General features: G+C 39.1%; 6 non-coding genes across 6 annotated transcripts; all 6 read left to right on the top strand.

Annotated features, from left to right (window-relative positions):
* Nucleotides 1-887: 887 nt before the first annotated feature.
* On the top strand, nt 888-976 carry TRNAY-GUA (transfer RNA tyrosine (anticodon GUA)). Its single transcript is given in 2 exon segments — nt 888-924; nt 941-976. It is a non-coding gene; the product is annotated as a tRNA-Tyr (tRNA).
* A 1,154-nt stretch (nt 977-2,130) lies between these two features.
* TRNAY-GUA (transfer RNA tyrosine (anticodon GUA)) lies at nt 2,131-2,219 on the top strand. Its single transcript is given in 2 exon segments — nt 2,131-2,167; nt 2,184-2,219. It is a non-coding gene; the product is annotated as a tRNA-Tyr (tRNA).
* A 12,093-nt stretch (nt 2,220-14,312) lies between these two features.
* TRNAY-GUA (transfer RNA tyrosine (anticodon GUA)) lies at nt 14,313-14,401 on the top strand. The gene is given in 2 exon segments: nt 14,313-14,349; nt 14,366-14,401. It is a non-coding gene; the product is annotated as a tRNA-Tyr (tRNA).
* Nucleotides 14,402-16,577: 2,176 nt separating this feature from the next.
* TRNAY-GUA (transfer RNA tyrosine (anticodon GUA)) lies at nt 16,578-16,666 on the top strand. The gene is given in 2 exon segments: nt 16,578-16,614; nt 16,631-16,666. It is a non-coding gene; the product is annotated as a tRNA-Tyr (tRNA).
* Nucleotides 16,667-18,575: 1,909 nt separating this feature from the next.
* TRNAY-GUA (transfer RNA tyrosine (anticodon GUA)) lies at nt 18,576-18,664 on the top strand. The gene is given in 2 exon segments: nt 18,576-18,612; nt 18,629-18,664. It is a non-coding gene; the product is annotated as a tRNA-Tyr (tRNA).
* A 3,493-nt stretch (nt 18,665-22,157) lies between these two features.
* Nucleotides 22,158-22,246, top strand: TRNAY-GUA (transfer RNA tyrosine (anticodon GUA)). Its single transcript is given in 2 exon segments — nt 22,158-22,194; nt 22,211-22,246. It is a non-coding gene; the product is annotated as a tRNA-Tyr (tRNA).
* The last annotated feature ends 4,888 nt before the right edge of the window (nt 22,247-27,134 follow it).

The raw sequence follows: 27,134 nt of genomic DNA on the forward strand, positions 1-27,134 counted from the left end.
ATTTTGACGTATGTTTGTATTTGGAGTATGCTGATTCTGAAAATGTAAGTTTTATGTGAATGTGATGCATACTTTTAAAGTTATGAATAATGTGGAAAAACTGTATTTCTCTGCTTGTGATAATTACATTACCCATTTTGTAATGGCACCCCTTTATGCCCAGGGTGCCATTACAAAAGATGAGAGCGGAATACTGGGGGATTAGCTCAAATGGTAGAGTGCTCGCTTAGCATGTGAGAGGTAGCGGGATTGATGCTTCTTCTTTTAAATGAAGGGTGCTTAGTTGAACTTTTTGTTTACCTGGATGTCATTGCCACAGCAGCATGTTGCAAAATGTTTAACTGCTTACCTGATTCTTCAAAAATGTCCTACTTTGACATTGAGTGAACTCACGAATTACCTTCGATAGCTCAGCTGGTAGAGCGGAGGACTGTAGTTGGTATATGATAGCAATCCTTATCTTTTGAACCACTGGACCAATTTGTATGATTTTGACGTATGTTTGTATTTGGAGTATGCTGATTCTAAAAATGTAAGTTTTATGTGAATGTGATGCATACTTTTAAAGTTATGAATAATGTGGAAAAACTGTATTTCTCTGCTTGTGATAATTACATTACCCATTTTGTAATGGCACCCCTTTATGCCCAGGGTGCCATTACAAAAGATGAGAGCGGAATAGTGGGGGATTAGCTCAAATGGTAGAGTGCTCGCTTAGCATGTGAGAGGTAGCGGGATCGATGCTTCTTCTTTTAAATGAAGGGTGCTTAGTTGAACTTTTTGTTTACCTGGATGTCATTGCCACAGCAGCATGTTGCAAAATGTTTAACTGCTTACCTGATTCTTCAAAAATGTCCTACTTTGACATTGAGTGAACGCACGAATTACCTTCGATAGCTCAGCTGGTAGAGCGGAGGACTGTAGTTGGTATATGATAGCAATCCTTAGGTCGCTGGTTCAATTCCGGCTCGAAGGACATGTGTTTTTCTCTCTTGTAGAGTAGAGGACTGTATGTTGCATGTCTGTATTTTATGTAATAAATGTAACCTTGTGTATTTTACTGTCTTTTTACTGCCATGTGCTTAATGGAGTTTTGCATCTGTCCTTGGAGATAATTGGATTACTTCCCAATTATCTCCAGGATAGAAGACTCTGTGGAACTGGTTTTGGGCAGAAAAGCCATGCTTCATTTGGTCACAAAGGACTACGATCTATCTTTTGAACCACTGGACCAATTTGTATGATTTTGACGTATGTTTGTATTTGGAGTATGCTGATTCTAAAAATGTAAGTTTTATGTGAATGTGATGCATACTTTTAAAGTTATGAATAATGTGGAAAAACTGTATTTCTCTGCTTGTGATAATTACATTACCCATTTTGTAATGGCACCCCTTTATGCCCAGGGTGCCATTACAAAAGATGAGAGCGGAATACTGGGGGATTAGCTCAAATGGTAGAGTGCTCGCTTAGCATGTGAGAGGTAGCGGGATCGATGCTTCTTCTTTTAAATGAAGGGTGCTTAGTTGAACTTTTTGTTTACCTGGATGTCATTGCCACAGCAGCATGTTGCAAAATGTTTAACTGCTTACCTGATTCTTCAAAAATGTCCTACTTTGACATTGAGTGAACTCACGAATTACCTTCGATAGCTCAGCTGGTAGAGCGGAGGACTGTAGTTGGTATATGATAGCAATCCTTATCTTTTGAACCACTGGACCAATTTGTATGATTTTGACGTATGTTTGTATTTGGAGTATGCTGATTCTAAAAATGTAAGTTTTATGTGAATGTGATGCATACTTTTAAAGTTATGAATAATGTGGAAAAACTGTATTTCTCTGCTTGTGATAATTACATTACCCATTTTGTAATGGCACCCCTTTATGCCCAGGGTGCCATTACAAAAGATGAGAGCGGAATAGTGGGGGATTAGCTCAAATGGTAGAGTGCTCGCTTAGCATGTGAGAGGTAGCGGGATCGATGCTTCTTCTTTTAAATGAAGGGTGCTTAGTTGAACTTTTTGTTTACCTGGATGTCATTGCCACAGCAGCATGTTGCAAAATGTTTAACTGCTTACCTGATTCTTCAAAAATGTCCTACTTTGACATTGAGTGAACGCACGAATTACCTTCGATAGCTCAGCTGGTAGAGCGGAGGACTGTAGTTGGTATATGATAGCAATCCTTAGGTCGCTGGTTCAATTCCGGCTCGAAGGACATGTGTTTTTCTCTCTTGTAGAGTAGAGGACTGTATGTTGCATGTCTGTATTTTATGTAATAAATGTAACCTTGTGTATTTTACTGTCTTTTTACTGCCATGTGCTTAATGGAGTTTTGCATCTGTCCTTGGAGATAATTGGATTACTTCCCAATTATCTCCAGGATAGAAGACTCTGTGGAACTGGTTTTGGGCAGAAAAGCCATGCTTCATTTGGTCACAAAGGACTACGATCTATCTTTTGAACCACTGGACCAATTTGTATGATTTTGACGTATGTTTGTATTTGGAGTATGCTGATTCTAAAAATGTAAGTTTTATGTGAATGTGATGCATACTTTTAAAGTTATGAATAATGTGGAAAAACTGTATTTCTCTGCTTGTGATAATTACATTACCCATTTTGTAATGGCACCCCTTTATGCCCAGGGTGCCATTACAAAAGATGAGAGCGGAATACTGGGGGATTAGCTCAAATGGTAGAGTGCTCGCTTAGCATGTGAGAGGTAGCGGGATCGATGCTTCTTCTTTTAAATGAAGGGTGCTTAGTTGAACTTTTTGTTTACCTGGATGTCATTGCCACAGCAGCATGTTGCAAAATGTTTAACTGCTTACCTGATTCTTCAAAAATGTCCTACTTTGACATTGAGTGAACTCACGAATTACCTTCGATAGCTCAGCTGGTAGAGTGGAGGACTGTAGTTGGTATATGATAGCAATCCTTATCTTTTGAACCACTGGACCAATTTGTATGATTTTGACGTATGTTTGTATTTGGAGTATGCTGATTCTGAAAATGTAAGTTTTATGTGAATGTGATGCATACTTTTAAAGTTATGAATAATGTGGAAAAACTGTATTTCTCTGCTTGTGATAATTACATTACCCATTTTGTAATGGCACCCCTTTATGCCCAGGGTGCCATTACAAAAGATGAGAGCGGAAAAGTGGGGGATTAGCTCAAATGGTAGAGCGCTCGCTTAGCATGTGAGAGGTAGCGGGATCGATGCCCGCATTCTCCAGTGGCTGCTTCTTCTTTTAAATGAAGGGTGCTTAGACTGTATGTTGCATGTCTGTATTTTATGTAATAAATGTAACCTTGTGTATTTTACTGTCTTTTTACTGCCATGTGCTTAATGGAGTTTTGCATCTGTCCTTGGAGATAATTGGATTACTTCCCAATTATCTCCAGGATAGAAGACTCTGTGGAACTGGTTTTGGGCAGAAAAGCCATGCTTCATTTGGTCACAAAGGACTACGATCTATCTTTTGAACCACTGGACCAATTTGTATGATTTTGACGTATGTTTGTATTTGGAGTATGCTGATTCTAAAAATGTAAGTTTTATGTGAATGTGATGCATACTTTTAAAGTTATGAATAATGTGGAAAAACTGTATTTCTCTGCTTGTTATAATTACATTACCCATTTTGTAATGGCACCCCTTTATGCCCAGGGTGCCATTACAAAAGATGAGAGCAGAATAGTGGGGGATTAGCTCAAATGGTAGAGTGCTCGCTTAGCATGTGAGAGGTAGCGGGATCGATGCTTCTTCTTTTAAATGAAGGGTGCTTAGTTGAACTTTTTGTTTACCTGGATGTCATTGCCACAGCAGCATGTTGCAAAATGTTTAACTGCTTACCTGATTCTTCAAAAATGTCCTACTTTGACATTGAGTGAACGCACGAATTACCATCGATAGCTCAGCTGGTAGAGCGGAGGACTGTAGTTGGTATATGATAGCAATCCTTAGGTCGCTGGTTCAATTCCGGCTCGAAGGACATGTGTTTTTCTCTCTTGTAGAGCAGAGGACTGTATGTTGCATGTCTGTATTTTATGTAATAAATGTAACCTTGTGTATTTTACTGTCTTTTTACTGCCATGTGCTTAATGGAGTTTTGCATCTGTCCTTGGAGATAATTGGATTACTTCCCAATTATCTCCAGGATAGAAGACTCTGTGGAACTGGTTTTGGGCAGAAAAGCCATGCTTCATTTGGTCACAAAGGACTACGATCTATCTTTTGAACCACTGGACCAATTTGTATGATTCGGACCTATGTTTGTATTTGGAGTATGCTGATTCTGAAAATGTAAGTTTTATGTGAATGTGATGCATACTTTTAAAGTTATGAATAATGTGGAAAAACTGTATTTCTCTGCTTGTGATAATTACATTACCCATTTTGTAATGGCACCCCTTTATGCCCAGGGTGCCATTACAAAAGATGAGAGCGGAAAAGTGGGGGATTAGCTCAAATGGTAGAGCGCTCGCTTAGCATGTGAGAGGTAGCGGGATCGATGCTTCTTCTTTTAAATGAAGGGTGCTTAGTTGAACTTTTTGTTTACCTGGATGTCATTGCCACAGCAGCATGTTGCAAAATGTTTAACTGCTTACCTGATTCTTCAAAAATGTCCTACTTTGACATTGAGTGAACTCACGAATTACCTTCGATAGCTCAGCTGGTAGAGCGGAGGACTGTAGTTGGTATATGATAGCAATCCTTATCTTTTGAACCACTGGACCAATTTGTATGATTTTGACGTATGTTTGTATTTGGAGTTTGCTGATTCTGAAAATGTAAGTTTTATGTGAATGTGATGCATACTTTTAAAGTTATGAATAATGTGGAAAAACTGTATTTCTCTGCTTGTGATAATTACATTACCCATTTTGTAATGGCACCCCTTTATGCCCAGGGTGCCATTACAAAAGATGAGAGCGGAAAAGTGGGGGATTAGCTCAAATGGTAGAGCGCTCGCTTAGCATGTGAGAGGTAGCGGGATCGATGCCCGCATTCTCCAGTGGCTGCTTCTTCTTTTAAATGAAGGGTGCTTAGACTGTATGTTGCATGTCTGTATTTTATGTAATAAATGTAACCTTGTGTATTTTACTGTCTTTTTACTGCCATGTGCTTAATGGAGTTTTGCATCTGTCCTTGGAGATAATTGGATTACTTCCCAATTATCTCCAGGATAGAAGACTCTGTGGAACTGGTTTTGGGCAGAAAAGCCATGCTTCATTTGGTCACAAAGGACTATGATCTATCTTTTGAACCACTGGACCAATTTGTATGATTTTGACGTATGTTTGTATTTGGAGTATGCTGATTCTGAAAATGTAAGTTTTATGTGAATGTGATGCATACTTTTAAAGTTATGAATAATGTGGAAAAACTGTATTTCTCTGCTTGTGATAATTACATTACCCATTTTGTAATGGCACCCCTTTATGCCCAGGGTGCCATTACAAAAGATGAGAGCGGAATAGTGGGGGATTAGCTCAAATGGTAGAGTGCTCGCTTAGCATGTGAGAGGTAGCGGGATCGATGCTTCTTCTTTTAAATGAAGGGTGCTTAGTTGAACTTTTTGTTTACCTGGATGTCATTGCCACAGCAGCATGTTGCAAAATGTTTAACTGCTTACCTGATTCTTCAAAAATGTCCTACTTTGACATTGAGTGAACGCACGAATTACCTTCGATAGCTCAGCTGGTAGAGCGGAGGACTGTAGTTGGTATATGATAGCAATCCTTAGGTCGCTGGTTCAATTCCGGATCGAAGGACATGTGTTTTTCTCTCTTGTAGAGTAGAGGACTGTATGTTGCATGTCTGTATTTTATGTAATAAATGTAACCTTGTGTATTTTACTGTCTTTTTACTGCCATGTGCTTAATGGAGTTTTGCATCTGTCCTTGGAGATAATTGGATTACTTCCCAATTATCTCCAGGATAGAAGACTCTGTGGAACTGGTTTTGGGCAGAAAAGCCATGCTTCATTTGGTCACAAAGGACTACGATCTATCTTTTGAACCACTGGACCAATTTGTATGATTTTGACGTATGTTTGTATTTGGAGTATGCTGATTCTGAAAATGTAAGTTTTATGTGAATGTGATGCATACTTTTAAAGTTATGAATAATGTGGAAAAACTGTATTTCTCTGCTTGTGATAATTACATTACCCATTTTGTAATGGCACCCCTTTATGCCCAGGGTGCCATTACAAAAGATGAGAGCGGAATAGTGGGGGATTAGCTCAAATGGTAGAGTGCTCGCTTAGCATGTGAGAGGTAGCGGGATCGATGCTTCTTCTTTTAAATGAAGGGTGCTTAGTTGAACTTTTTGTTTACCTGGATGTCATTGCCACAGCAGCATGTTGCAAAATGTTTAACTGCTTACCTGATTCTTCAAAAATGTCCTACTTTGACATTGAGTGAACGCACGAATTACCTTCGATAGCTCAGCTGGTAGAGCGGAGGACTGTAGTTGGTATATGATAGCAATCCTTAGGTCGCTGGTTCAATTCCGGATCGAAGGACATGTGTTTTTCTCTCTTGTAGAGTAGAGGACTGTATGTTGCATGTCTGTATTTTATGTAATAAATGTAACCTTGTGTATTTTACTGTCTTTTTACTGCCATGTGCTTAATGGAGTTTTGCATCTGTCCTTGGAGATAATTGGATTACTTCCCAATTATCTCCAGGATAGAAGACTCTGTGGAACTGGTTTTGGGCAGAAAAGCCATGCTTCATTTGGTCACAAAGGACTACGATCTATCTTTTGAACCACTGGACCAATTTGTATGATTTTGACGTATGTTTGTATTTGGAGTATGCTGATTCTGAAAATGTAAGTTTTATGTGAATGTGATGCATACTTTTAAAGTTATGAATAATGTGGAAAAACTGTATTTCTCTGCTTGTGATAATTACATTACCCATTTTGTAATGGCACCCCTTTATGCCCAGGGTGCCATTACAAAAGATGAGAGCAGAATACTGGGGGATTAGCTCAAATGGTAGAGTGCTCGCTTAGCATGTGAGAGGTAGCGGGATCGATGCTTCTTCTTTTAAATGAAGGGTGCTTAGTTGAACTTTTTGTTTTCCTGGATGTCATTGCCACAGCAGCATGTTGCAAAATGTTTAACTGCTTACCTGATTCTTCAAAAATGTCCTACTTTGACATTGAGTGAACTCACGAATTACCTTCGATAGCTCAGCTGGTAGAGCGGAGGACTGTAGTTGGTATATGATAGCAATCCTTATCTTTTGAACCACTGGACCAATTTGTATGATTTTGACGTATGTTTGTATTTGGAGTATGCTGATTCTGAAAATGTAAGTTTTATGTGAATGTGATGCATACTTTTAAAGTTATGAATAATGTGGAAAAACTGTATTTCTCTGCTTGTGATAATTACATTACCCATTTCGTAATGGCACCCCTTTATGCCCAGGGTGCCATTACAAAAGATGAGAGCGGAAAAGTGGGGGATTAGCTCAAATGGTAGAGCGCTCGCTTAGCATGTGAGAGGTAGCGGGATCGATGCCCGCATTCTCCAGTGGCTGCTTCTTCTTTTAAATGAAGGGTGCTTAGACTGTATGTTGCATGTCTGTATTTTATGTAATAAATGTAACCTTGTGTATTTTACTGTCTTTTTACTGCCATGTGCTTAATGGAGTTTTGCATCTGTCCTTGGAGATAATTGGATTACTTCCCAATTATCTCCAGGATAGAAGACTCTGTGGAACTGAACATCTGAGGAAAGGGATTTAGGGGTGATTATTTCTGATGACTTAAAGGTAGGCAGACAATGTAATAGAGCAGCAGGAAATGCTAGCAGAATGCTTGGTTGTATAGGGAGAGGTATTAGCAGTAGAAAGAGGGAAGTCCTCATGCCATTGTACAGAACACTGGTGAGACCTCACTTGGAGTACTGTACACAGTACTGGAGACCCTATCTTCAGAAGGATATTGATACCTTAGAGAGAGTTCAAAGAAGGGCTACTAAACTGGTTCATGGATTGCAGGATAAAACTTACCAAGAAAGGTTAAAGGATCTTAACATGTATAGCATGGAGGAAAGACGAGACAGGGGGGATATGATAGAAACATTTAAATACATAAAGGGAATCAACACAGTAAAGGAGGAGACTATATTTAAAAGAAGAAAAACTACCACAACAAGAGGACATAGTCTTAAATTAGAGGGACAAAGGTTTAAAAATAATATCAGGAAGTATTACTTTACTGAGAGGGTAGTGGATGCATGGAATAGCCTTCCAGCTGAAGTGGTAGAGGTTAACACAGTAAAGGAGTTTAAGCATGCGTGGGATAGGCATAAGGCTATCCTAACTATAAGATAAGGCCAGGGACTAATGAAAGTATTTAGAAAACTGGGCAGACTAGATGGGCCGAATGGTTCTTTTCTGCCGTCACATTCTATGTTTCTATGTTTCTATGTAACTGGTTTTGGTCAGAAAAGCCATGCTTCATTTGGTCACAAAGGACTACGATCTATTTTTTGAACCACTGGACCAATTTGTATGATTTTGACGTATGTTTGTATTTGGAGTTTGCTGATTCTGAAAATGTAAGTTTTATGTGAATGTGATGCATACTTTTAAAGTTATGAATAATGTGGAAAAACTGTATTTCTCTGCTTGTGATAATTACATTACCCATTTTGTAATGGCACCCCTTTATGCCCAGGGTGCCATTACAAAAGATGAGAGCGGAAAAGTGGGGGATTAGCTCAAATGGTAGAGCGCTCGCTTAGCATGTGAGAGGTAGCGGGATCGATGCCCGCATTCTCCAGTGGCTGCTTCTTCTTTTAAATGAAGGGTGCTTAGACTGTATGTTGCATGTCTGTATTTTATGTAATAAATGTAACCTTGTGTATTTTACTGTCTTTTTACTGCCATGTGCTTAATGGAGTTTTGCATCTGTCCTTGGAGATAATTGGATTACTTCCCAATTATCTCCAGGATAGAAGACTCTGTGGAACTGGTTTTGGGCAGAAAAGCCATGCTTCATTTGGTCACAAAGGACTACGATCTATCTTTTGAACCACTGGACCAATTTGTATGATTTTGACGTATGTTTGTATTTGGAGTATGCTGATTCTGAAAATGTAAGTTTTATGTGAATGTGATGCATACTTTTAAAGTTATGAATAATGTGGAAAAACTGTATTTCTCTGCTTGTGATAATTACATTACCCATTTTGTAATGGCACCCCTTTATGCCCAGGGTGCCATTACAAAAGATGAGAGCGGAATAGTGGGGGATTAGCTCAAATGGTAGAGTGCTCGCTTAGCATGTGAGAGGTAGCGGGATCGATGCTTCTTCTTTTAAATGAAGGGTGCTTAGTTGAACTTTTTGTTTACCTGGATGTCATTGCCACAGCAGCATGTTGCAAAATGTTTAACTGCTTACCTGATTCTTCAAAAATGTCCTACTTTGACATTGAGTGAACGCACGAATTACCTTCGATAGCTCAGCTGGTAGAGCGGAGGACTGTAGTTGGTATATGATAGCAATCCTTAGGTCGCTGGTTCAATTCCGGATCGAAGGACATGTGTTTTTCTCTCTTGTAGAGTAGAGGACTGTATGTTGCATGTCTGTATTTTATGTAATAAATGTAACCTTGTGTATTTTACTGTCTTTTTACTGCCATGTGCTTAATGGAGTTTTGCATCTGTCCTTGGAGATAATTGGATTACTTCCCAATTATCTCCAGGATAGAAGACTCTGTGGAACTGGTTTTGGGCAGAAAAGCCATGCTTCATTTGGTCACAAAGGACTACGATCTATCTTTTGAACCACTGGACCAATTTGTATGATTTTGACGTATGTTTGTATTTGGAGTATGCTGATTCTGAAAATGTAAGTTTTATGTGAATGTGATGCATACTTTTAAAGTTATGAATAATGTGGAAAAACTGTATTTCTCTGCTTGTGATAATTACATTACCCATTTTGTAATGGCACCCCTTTATGCCCAGGGTGCCATTACAAAAGATGAGAGCAGAATACTGGGGGATTAGCTCAAATGGTAGAGTGCTCGCTTAGCATGTGAGAGGTAGCGGGATCGATGCTTCTTCTTTTAAATGAAGGGTGCTTAGTTGAACTTTTTGTTTTCCTGGATGTCATTGCCACAGCAGCATGTTGCAAAATGTTTAACTGCTTACCTGATTCTTCAAAAATGTCCTACTTTGACATTGAGTGAACTCACGAATTACCTTCGATAGCTCAGCTGGTAGAGCGGAGGACTGTAGTTGGTATATGATAGCAATCCTTATCTTTTGAACCACTGGACCAATTTGTATGATTTTGACGTATGTTTGTATTTGGAGTATGCTGATTCTGAAAATGTAAGTTTTATGTGAATGTGATGCATACTTTTAAAGTTATGAATAATGTGGAAAAACTGTATTTCTCTGCTTGTGATAATTACATTACCCATTTCGTAATGGCACCCCTTTATGCCCAGGGTGCCATTACAAAAGATGAGAGCGGAAAAGTGGGGGATTAGCTCAAATGGTAGAGCGCTCGCTTAGCATGTGAGAGGTAGCGGGATCGATGCCCGCATTCTCCAGTGGCTGCTTCTTCTTTTAAATGAAGGGTGCTTAGACTGTATGTTGCATGTCTGTATTTTATGTAATAAATGTAACCTTGTGTATTTTACTGTCTTTTTACTGCCATGTGCTTAATGGAGTTTTGCATCTGTCCTTGGAGATAATTGGATTACTTCCCAATTATCTCCAGGATAGAAGACTCTGTGGAACTGGTTTTGGGCAGAAAAGCCATGCTTCATTTGGTCACAAAGGACTACGATCTATCTTTTGAACCACTGGACCAATTTGTATGATTTTGACGTATGTTTGTATTTGGAGTATGCTGATTCTGAAAATGTAAGTTTTATGTGAATGTGATGCATACTTTTAAAGTTATGAATAATGTGGAAAAACTGTATTTCTCTGCTTGTGATAATTACATTACCCATTTTGTAATGGCACCCCTTTATGCCCAGGGTGCCATTACAAAAGATGAGAGCGGAATAGTGGGGGATTAGCTCAAATGGTAGAGTGCTCGCTTAGCATGTGAGAGGTAGCGGGATCGATGCTTCTTCTTTTAAATGAAGGGTGCTTAGTTGAACTTTTTGTTTACCTGGATGTCATTGCCACAGCAGCATGTTGCAAAATGTTTAACTGCTTACCTGATTCTTCAAAAATGTCCTACTTTGACATTGAGTGAACGCACGAATTACCTTCGATAGCTCAGCTGGTAGAGCGGAGGACTGTAGTTGGTATATGATAGCAATCCTTAGGTCGCTGGTTCAATTCCGGATCGAAGGACATGTGTTTTTCTCTCTTGTAGAGTAGAGGACTGTATGTTGCATGTCTGTATTTTATGTAATAAATGTAACCTTGTGTATTTTACTGTCTTTTTACTGCCATGTGCTTAATGGAGTTTTGCATCTGTCCTTGGAGATAATTGGATTACTTCCCAATTATCTCCAGGATAGAAGACTCTGTGGAACTGGTTTTGGGCAGAAAAGCCATGCTTCATTTGGTCACAAAGGACTACGATCTATCTTTTGAACCACTGGACCAATTTGTATGATTTTGACGTATGTTTGTATTTGGAGTATGCTGATTCTGAAAATGTAAGTTTTATGTGAATGTGATGCATACTTTTAAAGTTATGAATAATGTGGAAAAACTGTATTTCTCTGCTTGTGATAATTACATTACCCATTTTGTAATGGCACCCCTTTATGCCCAGGGTGCCATTACAAAAGATGAGAGCAGAATACTGGGGGATTAGCTCAAATGGTAGAGTGCTCGCTTAGCATGTGAGAGGTAGCGGGATCGATGCTTCTTCTTTTAAATGAAGGGTGCTTAGTTGAACTTTTTGTTTTCCTGGATGTCATTGCCACAGCAGCATGTTGCAAAATGTTTAACTGCTTACCTGATTCTTCAAAAATGTCCTACTTTGACATTGAGTGAACTCACGAATTACCTTCGATAGCTCAGCTGGTAGAGCGGAGGACTGTAGTTGGTATATGATAGCAATCCTTATCTTTTGAACCACTGGACCAATTTGTATGATTTTGACGTATGTTTGTATTTGGAGTATGCTGATTCTGAAAATGTAAGTTTTATGTGAATGTGATGCATACTTTTAAAGTTATGAATAATGTGGAAAAACTGTATTTCTCTGCTTGTGATAATTACATTACCCATTTCGTAATGGCACCCCTTTATGCCCAGGGTGCCATTACAAAAGATGAGAGCGGAAAAGTGGGGGATTAGCTCAAATGGTAGAGCGCTCGCTTAGCATGTGAGAGGTAGCGGGATCGATGCCCGCATTCTCCAGTGGCTGCTTCTTCTTTTAAATGAAGGGTGCTTAGACTGTATGTTGCATGTCTGTATTTTATGTAATAAATGTAACCTTGTGTGTTTTACTGTCTTTTTACTGCCATGTGCTTAATGGAGTTTTGCATCTGTCCTTGGAGATAATTGGATTACTTCCCAATTATCTCCAGGATAGAAGACTCTGTGGAACTGAACATCTGAGGAAAGGGATTTAGGGGTGATTATTTCTGATGACTTAAAGGTAGGCAGACAATGTAATAGAGCAGCAGGAAATGCTAGCAGAATGCTTGGTTGTATAGGGAGAGGTATTAGCAGTAGAAAGAGGGAAGTCCTCATGCCATTGTACAGAACACTGGTGAGACCTCACTTGGAGTACTGTACACAGTACTGGAGACCCTATCTTCAGAAGGATATTGATACCTTAGAGAGAGTTCAAAGAAGGGCTACTAAACTGGTTCATGGATTGCAGGATAAAACTTACCAAGAAAGGTTAAAGGATCTTAACATGTATAGCATGGAGGAAAGACGAGACAGGGGGGATATGATAGAAACATTTAAATACATAAAGGGAATCAACACAGTAAAGGAGGAGACTATATTTAAAAGAAGAAAAACTACCACAACAAGAGGACATAGTCTTAAATTAGAGGGACAAAGGTTTAAAAATAATATCAGGAAGTATTACTTTACTGAGAGGGTAGTGGATGCATGGAATAGCCTTCCAGCTGAAGTGGTAGAGGTTAACACAGTAAAGGAGTTTAAGCATGCGTGGGATAGGCATAAGGCTATCCTAACTATAAGATAAGGCCAGGGACTAATGAAAGTATTTAGAAAACTGGGCAGACTAGATGGGCCGAATGGTTCTTTTCTGCCGTCACATTCTATGTTTCTATGTTTCTATGTAACTGGTTTTGGTCAGAAAAGCCATGCTTCATTTGGTCACAAAGGACTACGATCTATCTTTTGAACCACTGGACCAATTTGTATGATTTTGACGTATGTTTGTATTTGGAGTTTGCTGATTCTGAAAATGTAAGTTTTATGTGAATGTGATGCATACTTTTAAAGTTATGAATAATGTGGAAAAACTGTATTTCTCTGCTTGTGATAATTACATTACCCATTTTGTAATGGCACCCCTTTATGCCCAGGGTGCCATTACAAAAGATGAGAGCGGAAAAGTGGGGGATTAGCTCAAATGGTAGAGCGCTCGCTTAGCATGTGAGAGGTAGCGGGATCGATGCCCGCATTCTCCAGTGGCTGCTTCTTCTTTTAAATGAAGGGTGCTTAGACTGTATGTTGCATGTCTGTATTTTATGTAATAAATGTAACCTTGTGTATTTTACTGTCTTTTTACTGCCATGTGCTTAATGGAGTTTTGCATCTGTCCTTGGAGATAATTGGATTACTTCCCAATTATCTCCAGGATAGAAGACTCTGTGGAACTGGTTTTGGGCAGAAAAGCCATGCTTCATTTGGTCACAAAGGACTACGATCTATCTTTTGAACCACTGGACCAATTTGTATGATTTTGCCGTATGTTTGTATTTGGAGTATGCTGATTCTAAAAATGTAAGTTTTATGTGAATGTGATGCATACTTTTAAAGTTATGAATAATGTGGAAAAACTGTATTTCTCTGCTTGTGATAATTACATTACCCATTTTGTAATGGCACCCCTTTATGCCCAGGGTGCCATTACAAAAGATGAGAGCGGAATACTGGGGGATTAGCTCAAATGGTAGAGTGCTCGCTTAGCATGTGAGAGGTAGCGGGATCGATGCTTCTTCTTTTAAATGAAGGGTGCTTAGTTGAACTTTTTGTTTACCTGGATGTCATTGCCACAGCAGCATGTTGCAAAATGTTTAACTGCTTACCTGATTCTTCAAAAATGTCCTACTTTGACATTGAGTGAACTCACGAATTACCTTCGATAGCTCAGCTGGTAGAGCGGAGGACTGTAGTTGGTATATGATAGCAATCCTTAGGTCGCTGGTTCAATTCCGGCTCGAAGGACATGTGTTTTTCTCTCTTGTAGAGTAGAGGACTGTATGTTGCATGTCTGTATTTTATGTAATAAATGTAACCTTGTGTATTTTACTGTCTTTTTACTGCCATGTGCTTAATGGAGTTTTGCATCTGTCCTTGGAGATAATTGGATTACTTCCCAATTATCTCCAGGATAGAAGACTCTGTGGAACTGGTTTTGGGCAGAAAAGCCATGCTTCATTTGGTCACAAAGGACTACGATCTATCTTTTGAACCACTGGACCAATTTGTATGATTTTGACGTATGTTTGTATTTGGAGTATGCTGATTCTGAAAATGTAAGTTTTATGTGAATGTGATGCATACTTTTAAAGTTATGAATAATGTGGAAAAACTGTATTTCTCTGCTTGTGATAATTACATTACCCATTTTGTAATGGCACCCCTTTATGCCCAGGGTGCCATTACAAAAGATGAGAGCGGAATACTGGGGGATTAGCTCAAATGGTAGAGTGCTCGCTTAGCATGTGAGAGGTAGCGGGATCGATGCTTCTTCTTTTAAATGAAGGGTGCTTAGTTGAACTTTTTGTTTACCTGGATGTCATTGCCACAGCAGCATGTTGCAAAATGTTTAACTGCTTACCTGATTCTTCAAAAATGTCCTACTTTGACATTGAGTGAACTCACGAATTACCTTCGATAGCTCAGCTGGTAGAGCGGAGGACTGTATTTGGTATATGATAGCAATCCTTAGGTCGCTGGTTCAATTCCGGCTCGAAGGACATGTGTTTTTCTCTCTTGTAGAGTAGAGGACTGTATGTTGCATGTCTGTATTTTATGTAATAAATGTAACCTTGTGTATTTTACTGTCTTTTTACTGCCATGTGCTTAATGGAGTTTTGCATCTGTCCTTGGAGATAATTGGATTACTTCCCAATTATCTCCAGGATAGAAGACTCTGTGGAACTGGTTTTGGGCAGAAAAGCCATGCTTCATTTGGTCACAAAGGACTACGATCTATCTTTTGAACCACTGGACCAATTTGTATGATTTTGGCGTATGTTTGTATTTGGAGTATGCTGATTCTGAAAATGTAAGTTTTATGTGAATGTGATGCATACTTTTAAAGTTATGAATAATGTGGAAAAACTGTATTTCTCTGCTTGTGATAATTACATTACCCATTTTGTAATGGCATCCCTTTATGCCCAGGGTGCCATTACAAAAGATGAGAGCGGAATACTGGGGGATTAGCTCAAATGGTAGAGTGCTCGCTTAGCATGTGAGAGGTAGCGGGATCGATGCTTCTTCTTTTAAATGAAGGGTGCTTAGTTGAACTTTTTGTTTACCTGGATGTCATTGCCACAGCAGCATGTTGCAAAATGTTTAACTGCTTACCTGATTCTTCAAAAATGTCCTACTTTGACATTGAGTGAACTCACGAATTACCTTCGATAGCTCAGCTGGTAGAGCGGAGGACTGTATTTGGTATATGATAGCAATCCTTAGGTCGCTGGTTCAATTCCGGCTCGAAGGACATGTGTTTTTCTCTCTTGTAGAGTAGAGGACTGTATGTTGCATGTCTGTATTTTATGTAATAAATGTAACCTTGTGTATTTTACTGTCTTTTTACTGCCATGTGCTTAATGGAGTTTTGCATCTGTCCTTGGAGATAATTGGATTACTTCCCAATTATCTCCAGGATAGAAGACTCTGTGGAACTGGTTTTGGGCAGAAAAGCCATGCTTCATTTGGTCACAAAGGACTACGATCTATCTTTTGAACCACTGGACCAATTTGTATGATTTTGGCGTATGTTTGTATTTGGAGTATGCTGATTCTGAAAATGTAAGTTTTATGTGAATGTGATGCATACTTTTAAAGTTATGAATAATGTGGAAAAACTGTATTTCTCTGCTTGTGATAATTACATTACCCATTTTGTAATGGCACCCCTTTATGCCCAGGGTGCCATTACAAAAGATGAGAGCGGAATACTGGGGGATTAGCTCAAATGGTAGAGTGCCCGCTTAGCATGTGAGAGGTAGCGGGATCGATGCTTCTTCTTTTAAATGAAGGGTGCTTAGTTGAACTTTTTGTTTACCTGGATGTCATTGCCACAGCAGCATGTTGCAAAATGTTTAACTGCTTACCTGATTCTTCAAAAATGTCCTACTTTGACATTGAGTGAACTCACGAATTACCTTCGATAGCTCAGCTGGTAGAGCGGAGGACTGTAGTTGGTATATGATAGCAATCCTTAGGTCGCTGGTTCAATTCCGGCTCGAAGGACATGTGTTTTTCTCTCTTGTAGAGTAGAGGACTGTATGTTGCATGTCTGTATTTTATGTAATAAATGTAACCTTGTGTATTTTACTGTCTTTTTACTGCCATGTGCTTAATGGAGTTTTGCATCTGTCCTTGGAGATAATTGGATTACTTCCCAATTATCTCCAGGATAGAAGACTCTGTGGAACTGGTTTTGGGCAGAAAAGCCATGCTTCATTTGGTCACAAAGGACTACGATCTATCTTTTGAACCACTGGACCAATTTGTATGATTTTGACGTATGTTTGTATTTGGAGTATGCTGATTCTGAAAATGTAAGTTTTATGTGAATGTGATGCATACTTTTAAAGTTATGAATAATGTGGAAAAACTGTATTTCTCTGCTTGTGATAATTACATTACCCATTTTGTAATGGCACCCCTTTATGCCCAGGGTGCCATTACAAAAGATGAGAGCGGAATACTGGGGGATTAGCTCAAATGGTAGAGTGCTCGCTTAGCATGTGAGAGGTAGCGGGATCGATGCTTCTTCTTTTAAATGAAGGGTGCTTAGTTGAACTTTTTGTTTACCTGGATGTCATTGCCACAGCAGCATGTTGCAAAATGTTTAACTGCTTACCTGATTCTTCAAAAATGTCCTACTTTGACATTGAGTGAACTCACGAATTACCTTCGATAGCTCAGCTGGTAGAGCGGAGGACTGTATTTGGTATATGATAGCAATCCTTAGGTCGCTGGTTCAATTCCGGCTCGAAGGACATGTGTTTTTCTCTCTTGTAGAGTAGAGGACTGTATGTTGCATGTCTGTATTTTATGTAATAAATGTAACCTTGTGTATTTTACTGTCTTTTTACTGCCATGTGCTTAATGGAGTTTTGCATCTGTCCTTGGAGATAATTGGATTACTTCCCAATTATCTCCAGGATAGAAGACTCTGTGGAACTGGTTTTGGGCAGAAAAGCCATGCTTCATTTGGTCACAAAGGACTACGATCTATCTTTTGAACCACTGGACCAATTTGTATGATTTTGGCGTATGTTTGTATTTGGAGTATGCTGATTCTGAAAATGTAAGTTTTATGTGAATGTGATGCATACTTTTAAAGTTATGAATAATGTGGAAAAACTGTATTTCTCTGCTTGTGATAATTACATTACCCATTTTGTAATGGCACCCCTTTATGCCCAGGGTGCCATTACTAAAGATTTGAGCGGAATACTGGGGGATTAGCTCAAATGGTAGAGTGCTCGCTTAGCATGTGAGAGGTAGCGGGATCGTTGCTTCTTCTTTTAAATGAAGGGTGCTTAGTTGAACTTTTTGTTTACCTGGATGTCATTGCCACAGCAGCATGTTGCAAAATGTTTAACTGCTTACCTGATTCTTCAAAAATGTCCTACTTTGACATTGAGTGAACTCACGAATTACCTTCGATAGCTCAGCTGGTAGAGCGGAGGACTGTAGTTGGTATATGATAGCAATCCTTATCTTTTGAACCACTGGACCAATTTGTATGATTTTGACGTATGTTTGTATTTGGAGTATGCTGATTCTGAAAATGTAAGTTTTATGTGAATGTGATGCATACTTTTAAAGTTATGAATAATGTGGAAAAACTGTATTTCTCTGCTTGTGATAATTACATTACCCATTTTGTAATGGCACCCCTTTATGCCCAGGGTGCCATTACAAAAGATGAGAGCGGAATACTGGGGGATTAGCTCAAATGGTAGAGTGCTCGCTTAGCATGTGAGAGGTAGCGGGATCGATGCTTCTTCTTTTAAATGAAGGGTGCTTAGTTGAACTTTTTGTTTACCTGGATGTCATTGCCACAGCAGCATGTTGCAAAATGTTTAACTGCTTACCTGATTCTTCAAAAATGTCCTACTTTGACATTGAGTGAACTCACGAATTACCTTCGATAGCTCAGCTGGTAGAGCGGAGGACTGTAGTTGGTATATGATAGCAATCCTTAGGTCGCTGGTTCAATTCCGGCTCGAAGGACATGTGTTTTTCTCTCTTGTAGAGTAGAGGACTGTATGTTGCATGTCTGTATTTTATGTAATAAATGTAACCTTGTGTATTTTACTGTCTTTTTACTGCCATGTGCTTAATGGAGTTTTGCATCTGTCCTTGGAGATAATTGGATTACTTCCCAATTATCTCCAGGATAGAAGACTCTGTGGAACTGGTTTTGGGCAGAAAAGCCATGCTTCATTTGGTCACAAAGGACTACGATCTATCTTTTGAACCACTGGACCAATTTGTATGATTTTGACGTATGTTTGTATTTGGAGTATGCTGATTCTGAAAATGTAAGTTTTATGTGAATGTGATGCATACTTTTAAAGTTATGAATAATGTGGAAAAACTGTATTTCTCTGCTTGTGATAATTACATTACCCATTTTGTAATGGCACCCCTTTATGCCCAGGGTGCCATTACAAAAGATGAGAGCGGAATACTGGGGGATTAGCTCAAATGGTAGAGTGCTCGCTTAGCATGTGAGAGGTAGCGGGATCGATGCTTCTTCTTTTAAATGAAGGGTGCTTAGTTGAACTTTTTGTTTACCTGGATGTCATTGCCACAGCAGCATGTTGCAAAATGTTTAACTGCTTACCTGATTCTTCAAAAATGTCCTACTTTGACATTGAGTGAACTCACGAATTACCTTCGATAGCTCAGCTGGTAGAGCGGAGGACTGTATTTGGTATATGATAGCAATCCTTAGGTCGCTGGTTCAATTCCGGCTCGAAGGACATGTGTTTTTCTCTCTTGTAGAGTAGAGGACTGTATGTTGCATGTCTGTATTTTATGTAATAAATGTAACCTTGTGTATTTTACTGTCTTTTTACTGCCATGTGCTTAATGGAGTTTTGCATCTGTCCTTGGAGATAATTGGATTACTTCCCAATTATCTCCAGGATAGAAGACTCTGTGGAACTGGTTTTGGGCAGAAAAGCCATGCTTCATTTGGTCACAAAGGACTACGATCTATCTTTTGAACCACTGGACCAATTTGTATGATTTTGGCGTATGTTTGTATTTGGAGTATGCTGATTCTGAAAATGTAAGTTTTATGTGAATGTGATGCATACTTTTAAAGTTATGAATAATGTGGAAAAACTGTATTTCTCTGCTTGTGATAATTACATTACCCATTTTGTAATGGCACCCCTTTATGCCCAGGGTGCCATTACAAAAGATGAGAGCGGAATACTGGGGGATTAGCTCAAATGGTAGAGTGCTCGCTTAGCATGTGAGAGGTAGCGGGATCGATGCTTCTTCTTTTAAATGAAGGGTGCTTAGTTGAACTTTTTGTTTACCTGGATGTCATTGCCACAGCAGCATGTTGCAAAATGTTTAACTGCTTACCTGATTCTTCAAAAATGTCCTACTTTGACATTGAGTGAACTCACGAATTACCTTCGATAGCTCAGCTGGTAGAGCGGAGGACTGTATTTGGTATATGATAGCAATTCTTAGGTCGCTGGTTCAATTCCGGCTCGAAGGACATGTGTTTTTCTCTCTTGTAGAGTAGAGGACTGTATGTTGCATGTCTGTATTTTATGTAATAAATGTAACCTTGTGTATTTTACTGTCTTTTTACTGCCATGTGCTTAATGGAGTTTTGCATCTGTCCTTGGAGATAATTGGATTACTTCCCAATTATCTCCAGGATAGAAGACTCTGTGGAACTGGTTTTGGGCAGAAAAGCCATGCTTCATTTGGTCACAAAGGACTACGATCTATCTTTTGAACCACTGGACCAATTTGTATGATTTTGGCGTATGTTTGTATTTGGAGTATGCTGATTCTGAAAATGTAAGTTTTATGTGAATGTGATGCATACTTTTAAAGTTATGAATAATGTGGAAAAACTGTATTTCTCTGCTTGTGATAATTACATTACCCATTTTGTAATGGCACCCCTTTATGCCCAGGGTGCCATTACAAAAGATGAGAGCAGAAAAGTGGGGGATTCGCTGAAATGGTAGAGCGCTCGCTTAGCATGTGAGAGGTAGCGGGATCGGTGGCTGCTTCTTCTTTTAAATGAAGGGTGCTTAGACTGTATGTTGCATGTCTGTATTTTATGTAATAAATGTAACCTTGTGTATTTTACTGTCTTTTTACTGCCATGTGCTTAATGGAGTTTTGCATCTGTCCTTGGAGATAATTGGATTACTTCCCAATTATCTCCAGGATAGAAGACTCTGTGGAACTGGTTTTGGGCAGAAAAGCCATGCTTCATTTGGTCACAAAGGACTACGATCTATCTTTTGACCCACTGAACCAATTTGTATGATTTTGCCGTATGTTTGTATTTGGAGTATGCTGATTCTGAAAATGTAAGTTTTATGTGAATGTGATGCATACTTTTAAAGTTATGAATAATGTGGAAAAACTATTTCTCTGCTTGTGATAATTACATTACCCATTTTGTAATGGCACCCCTTTATGCCCAGGGTGCCATTACAAAAGATGAGAGCAGAAAAGTGGGGGATTAGCTCAAATGGTAGAGCGCTCGCTTAGCATGTGAGAGGTAGCGGGATCGATGCCTGCATTCTCCAGTGGCTGCTTCTTCTTTTAAATGAAGGGTGCTTAGACTGTATGTTGCATGTCTGTATTTTATGTGAATGTGATGCATACTTTTAAAGTTATGAATAATGTGGAAAAACTATTTCTCTGCTTGTGATAATTACATTACCCATTTTGTAATGGCACCCCTTTATGCCCAGGGTGCCATTACAAAAGATGAGAGCAGAAAAGTGGGGGATTCGCTGAAATGGTAGAGCGCTCGCTTAGCATGTGAGAGGTAGCGGGATCGGTGGCTGCTTCTTCTTTTAAATGAAGGGTGCTTAGACTGTATGTTGCATGTCTGTATTTTATGTAATAAATGTAACCTTGTGTATTTTACTGTCTTTTTACTGCCATGTGCTTAATGGAGTTTTGCATCTGTCCTTGGAGATAATTGGATTACTTCCCAATTATCTCCAGGATAGAAGACTCTGTGGAACTGGTTTTGGGCAGAAAAGCCATGCTTCATTTGGTCACAAAGGACTACGATCTATCTTTTGAACCACTGAACCAATTTGTATGATTTTGCCGTATGTTTGTATTTGGAGTATGCTGATTCTGAAAATGTAAGTTTTATGTGAATGTGATGCATACTTTTAAAGTTATGAATAATGTGGAAAAACTATTTCTCTGCTTGTGATAATTACATTACCCATTTTGTAATGGCACCCCTTTATGCCCAGGGTGCCATTACAAAAGATGAGAGCGGAATACTGGGGGATTAGCTCAAATGGTAGAGTGCTCGCTTAGCATGTGAGAGGTAGCGGGATCGATGCTTCTTCTTTTAAATGAAGGGTGCTTAGTTGAACTTTTTGTTTACCTGGATGTCATTGCCACAGCAGCATGTTGCAAAATGTTTAACTGCTTACCTGATTCTTCAAAAATGTCCTACTTTGACATTGAGTGAACTCATGAATTACCTTCGATAGCTCAGCTGGTAGAGCGGAGGACTGTAGTTGGTATATGATAGCAATCCTTAGGTCGCTGGTTCAATTCCGGCTCGAAGGACATGTGTTTTTCTCTCTTGTAGAGTAGAGGACTGTATGTTGCATGTCTGTATTTTATGTAATAAATGTAACCTTGTGTATTTTACTGTCTTTTTACTGCCATGTGCTTAATGGAGTTTTGCATCTGTCCTTGGAGATAATTGGATTACTTCCCAATTATCTCCAGGATAGAAGACTCTGTGGAACTGGTTTTGGGCAGAAAAGCCATGCTTCATTTGGTCACAAAGGACTACGATCTATCTTTTGAACCACTGGACCAATTTGTATGATTTTGACGTATGTTTGTATTTGGAGTATGCTGATTCTGAAAATGTAAGTTTTATGTGAATGTGATGCATACTTTTAAAGTTATGAATAATGTGGAAAAACTGTATTTCTCTGCTTGTGATAATTACATTACCCATTTTGTAATGGCACCCCTTTATGCCCAGGGTGCCATTACAAAAGATGAGAGCGGAATACTGGGGGATTAGCTCAAATGGTAGAGTGCTCGCTTAGCATGTGAGAGGTAGCGGGATCGATGCTTCTTCTTTTAAATGAAGGGTGCTTAGTTGAACTTTTTGTTTACCTGGATGTCATTGCCACAGCAGCATGTTGCAAAATGTTTAACTGCTTACCTGATTCTTCAAAAATGTCCTACTTTGACATTGAGTGAACTCACGAATTACCTTCGATAGCTCAGCTGGTAGAGCGGAGGACTGTATTTGGTATATGATAGCAATCCTTAGGTCGCTGGTTCAATTCCGGCTCGAAGGACATGTGTTTTTCTCTCTTGTAGAGTAGAGGACTGTATGTTGCATGTCTGTATTTTATGTAATAAATGTAACCTTGTGTATTTTACTGTCTTTTTACTGCCATGTGCTTAATGGAGTTTTGCATCTGTCCTTGGAGATAATTTGATTACTTCCCAATTATCTCCAGGATAGAAGACTCTGTGGAACTGGTTTTGGGCAGAAAAGCCATGCTTCATTTGGTCACAAAGGACTACGATCTATCTTTTGAACCACTGGACCAATTTGTATGATTTTGGCGTATGTTTGTATTTGGAGTATGCTGATTCTGAAAATGTAAGTTTTATGTGAATGTGATGCATACTTTTAAAGTTATGAATAATGTGGAAAAACTGTATTTCTCTGCTTGTGATAATTACATTACCCATTTTGTAATGGCACCCCTTTATGCCCAGGGTGCCATTACAAAAGATGAGAGCGGAATACTGGGGGATTAGCTCAAATGGTAGAGTGCTCGCTTAGCATGTGAGAGGTAGCGGGATCGATGCTTCTTCTTTTAAATGAAGGGTGCTTAGTTGAACTTTTTGTTTACCTGGATGTCATTGCCACAGCAGCATGTTGCAAAATGTTTAACTGCTTACCTGATTCTTAAAAAATGTCCTACTTTGACATTGAGTGAACTCACGAATTGCCTTCGATAGCTCAGCTGGTAGAGCGGAGGACTGTATTTGGTATATGATAGCAATCCTTAGGTCGCTGGTTCAATTCCGGCTCGAAGGACATGTGTTTTTCTCTCTTGTAGAGTAGAGGACTGTATGTTGCATGTCTGTATTTTATGTAATAAATGTAACCTTGTGTATTTTACTGTCTTTTTACTGCCATGTGCTTAATGGAGTTTTGCATCTGTCCTTGGAGATAATTGGATTACTTCCCAATTATCTCCAGGATAGAAGACTCTGTGGAACTGGTTTTGGGCAGAAAAGCCATGCTTCATTTGGTCACAAAGGACTACGATCTATCTTTTGAACCACTGGACCAATTTGTATGATTTTGGCGTATGTTTGTATTTGGAGTATGCTGATTCTGAAAATGTAAGTTTTATGTGAATGTGATGCATACTTTTAAAGTTATGAATAATGTGGAAAAACTGTATTTCTCTGCTTGTGATAATTACATTACCCATTTTGTAATGGCACCCCTTTATGCCCAGGGTGCCATTACAAAAGATGAGAGCGGAATACTGGGGGATTAGCTCAAATGGTAGAGTGCTCGCTTAGCATGTGAGAGGTAGCGGGATCGATGCTTCTTCTTTTAAATGAAGGGTGCTTAGTTGAACTTTTTGTTTACCTGGATGTCATTGCCACAGCAGCATGTTGCAAAATGTTTAACTGCTTACCTGATTCTTCAAAAATGTCCTACTTTGACATTGAGTGAACTCACGAATTACCTTCGATAGCTCAGCTGGTAGAGCGGAGGACTGTATTTGGTATATGATAGCAATCCTTAGGTCGCTGGTTCAATTCCGGCTCGAAGGACATGTGTTTTTCTCTCTTGTAGAGTAGAGGACTGTATGTTGCATGTCTGTATTTTATGTAATAAATGTAACCTTGTGTATTTTACTGTCTTTTTACTGCCATGTGCTTAATGGAGTTTTGCATCTGTCCTTGGAGATAATTGGATTACTTCCCAATTATCTCCAGGATAGAAGACTCTGTGGAACTGGTTTTGGGCAGAAAAGCCATGCTTCATTTGGTCACAAAGGACTACGATCTATCTTTTGAACCACTGGACCAATTTGTATGATTTTGGCGTATGTTTGTATTTGGAGTATGCTGATTCTGAAAATGTAAGTTTTATGTGAATGTGATGCATACTTTTAAAGTTATGAATAATGTGGAAAAACTGTATTTCTCTGCTTGTGATAATTACATTACCCATTTTGTAATGGCACCCCTTTATGCCCAGGGTGCCATTACAAAAGATGAGAGCGGAATACTGGGGGATTAGCTCAAATGGTAGAGTGCTCGCTTAGCATGTGAGAGGTAGCGGGATCGATGCTTCTTCTTTTAAATGAAGGGTGCTTAGTTGAACTTTTTGTTTACCTGGATGTCATTGCCACAGCAGCATGTTGCAAAATGTTTAACTGCTTACCTGATTCTTCAAAAATGTCCTACTTTGACATTGAGTGAACTCACGAATTACCTTCGATAGCTCAGCTGGTAGAGCGGAGGACTGTATTTGGTATATGATAGCAATCCTTAGGTCGCTGGTTCAATTCCGGCTCGAAGGACATGTGTTTTTCTCTCTTGTAGAGTAGAGGACTGTATGTTGCATGTCTGTATTTTATGTAATAAATGTAACCTTGTGTATTTTACTGTCTTTTTACTGCCATGTGCTTAATGGAGTTTTGCATCTGTCCTTGGAGATAATTGGATTACTTCCCAATTATCTCCAGGATAGAAGACTCTGTGGAACTGGTTTTGGGCAGAAAAGCCATGCTTCATTTGGTCACAAAGGACTACGATCTATCTTTTGAACCACTGGACCAATTTGTATGATTTTGGCGTATGTTTGTATTTGGAGTATGCTGATTCTGAAAATGTAAGTTTTATGTGAATGTGATGCATACTTTTAAAGTTATGAATAATGTGGAAAAACTGTATTTCTCTGCTTGTGATAATTACATTACCCATTTTGTAATGGCACCCCTTTATGCCCAGGGTGCCATTACAAAAGATGAGAGCGGAATACTGGGGGATTAGCTCAAATGGTAGAGTGCTCGCTTAGCATGTGAGAGGTAGCGGGATCGATGCTTCTTCTTTTAAATGAAGGGTGCTTAGTTGAACTTTTTGTTTACCTGGATGTCATTGCCACAGCAGCATGTTGCAAAATGTTTAACTGCTTACCTGATTCTTCAAAAATGTCCTACTTTGACATTGAGTGAACTCACGAATTACCTTCGATAGCTCAGCTGGTAGAGCGGAGGACTGTATTTGGTATATGATAGCAATCCTTAGGTCGCTGGTTCAATTCCGGCTCGAAGGACATGTGTTTTTCTCTCTTGTAGAGTAGAGGACTGTATGTTGCATGTCTGTATTTTATGTAATAAATGTAACCTTGTGTATTTTACTGTCTTTTTACTGCCATGTGCTTAATGGAGTTTTGCATCTGTCCTTGGAGATAATTGGATTACTTCCCAATTATCTCCAGGATAGAAGATTCTGTGGAACTGGTTTTGGGCAGAAAAGCCATGCTTCATTTGGTCACAAAGGACTACGATCTATCTTTTGAACCACTGGACCAATTTGTATGATTTTGGCGTATGTTTGTATTTGGAGTATGCTGATTCTGAAAATGTAAGTTTTATGTGAATGTGATGCATACTTTTAAAGTTATGAATAATGTGGAAAAACTGTATTTCTCTGCTTGTGATAATTACATTACCCATTTTGTAATGGCACCCCTTTATGCCCAGGGTGCCATTACAAAAGATGAGAGCAGAAAAGTGGGGGATTCGCTGAAATGGTAGAGCGCTCGCTTAGCATGTGAGAGGTAGCGGGATCGGTGGCTGCTTCTTCTTTTAAATGAAGGGTGCTTAGACTGTATGTTGCATGTCTGTATTTTATGTAATAAATGTAACCTTGTGTATTTTACTGTCTTTTTACTGCCATGTGCTTAATGGAGTTTTGCATCTGTCCTTGGAGATAATTGGATTACTTCCCAATTATCTCCAGGATAGAAGACTCTGTGGAACTGGTTTTGGGCAGAAAAGCCATGCTTCATTTGGTCACAAAGGACTACGATCTATCTTTTGAACCACTGAACCAATTTGTATGATTTTGCCGTATGTTTGTATTTGGAGTATGCTGATTCTGAAAATGTAAGTTTTATGTGAATGTGATGCATACTTTTAAAGTTATGAATAATGTGGAAAAACTATTTCTCTGCTTGTGATAATTACATTACCCATTTTGTAATGGCACCCCTTTATGCCCAGGGTGCCATTACAAAAGATGAGAGCAGAAAAGTGGGGGATTAGCTCAAATGGTAGAGCGCTCGCTTAGCATGTGAGAGGTAGCGGGATCGATGCCTGCATTCTCCAGTGGCTGCTTCTTCTTTTAAATGAAGGGTGCTTAGACTGTATGTTGCATGTCTGTA

The sequence above is a fragment of the Pelobates fuscus genome, chromosome 4, assembly GCF_036172605.1.
Source record: "Pelobates fuscus isolate aPelFus1 chromosome 4, aPelFus1.pri, whole genome shotgun sequence".
Classification (NCBI taxonomy): domain Eukaryota; kingdom Metazoa; phylum Chordata; class Amphibia; order Anura; family Pelobatidae; genus Pelobates; species Pelobates fuscus.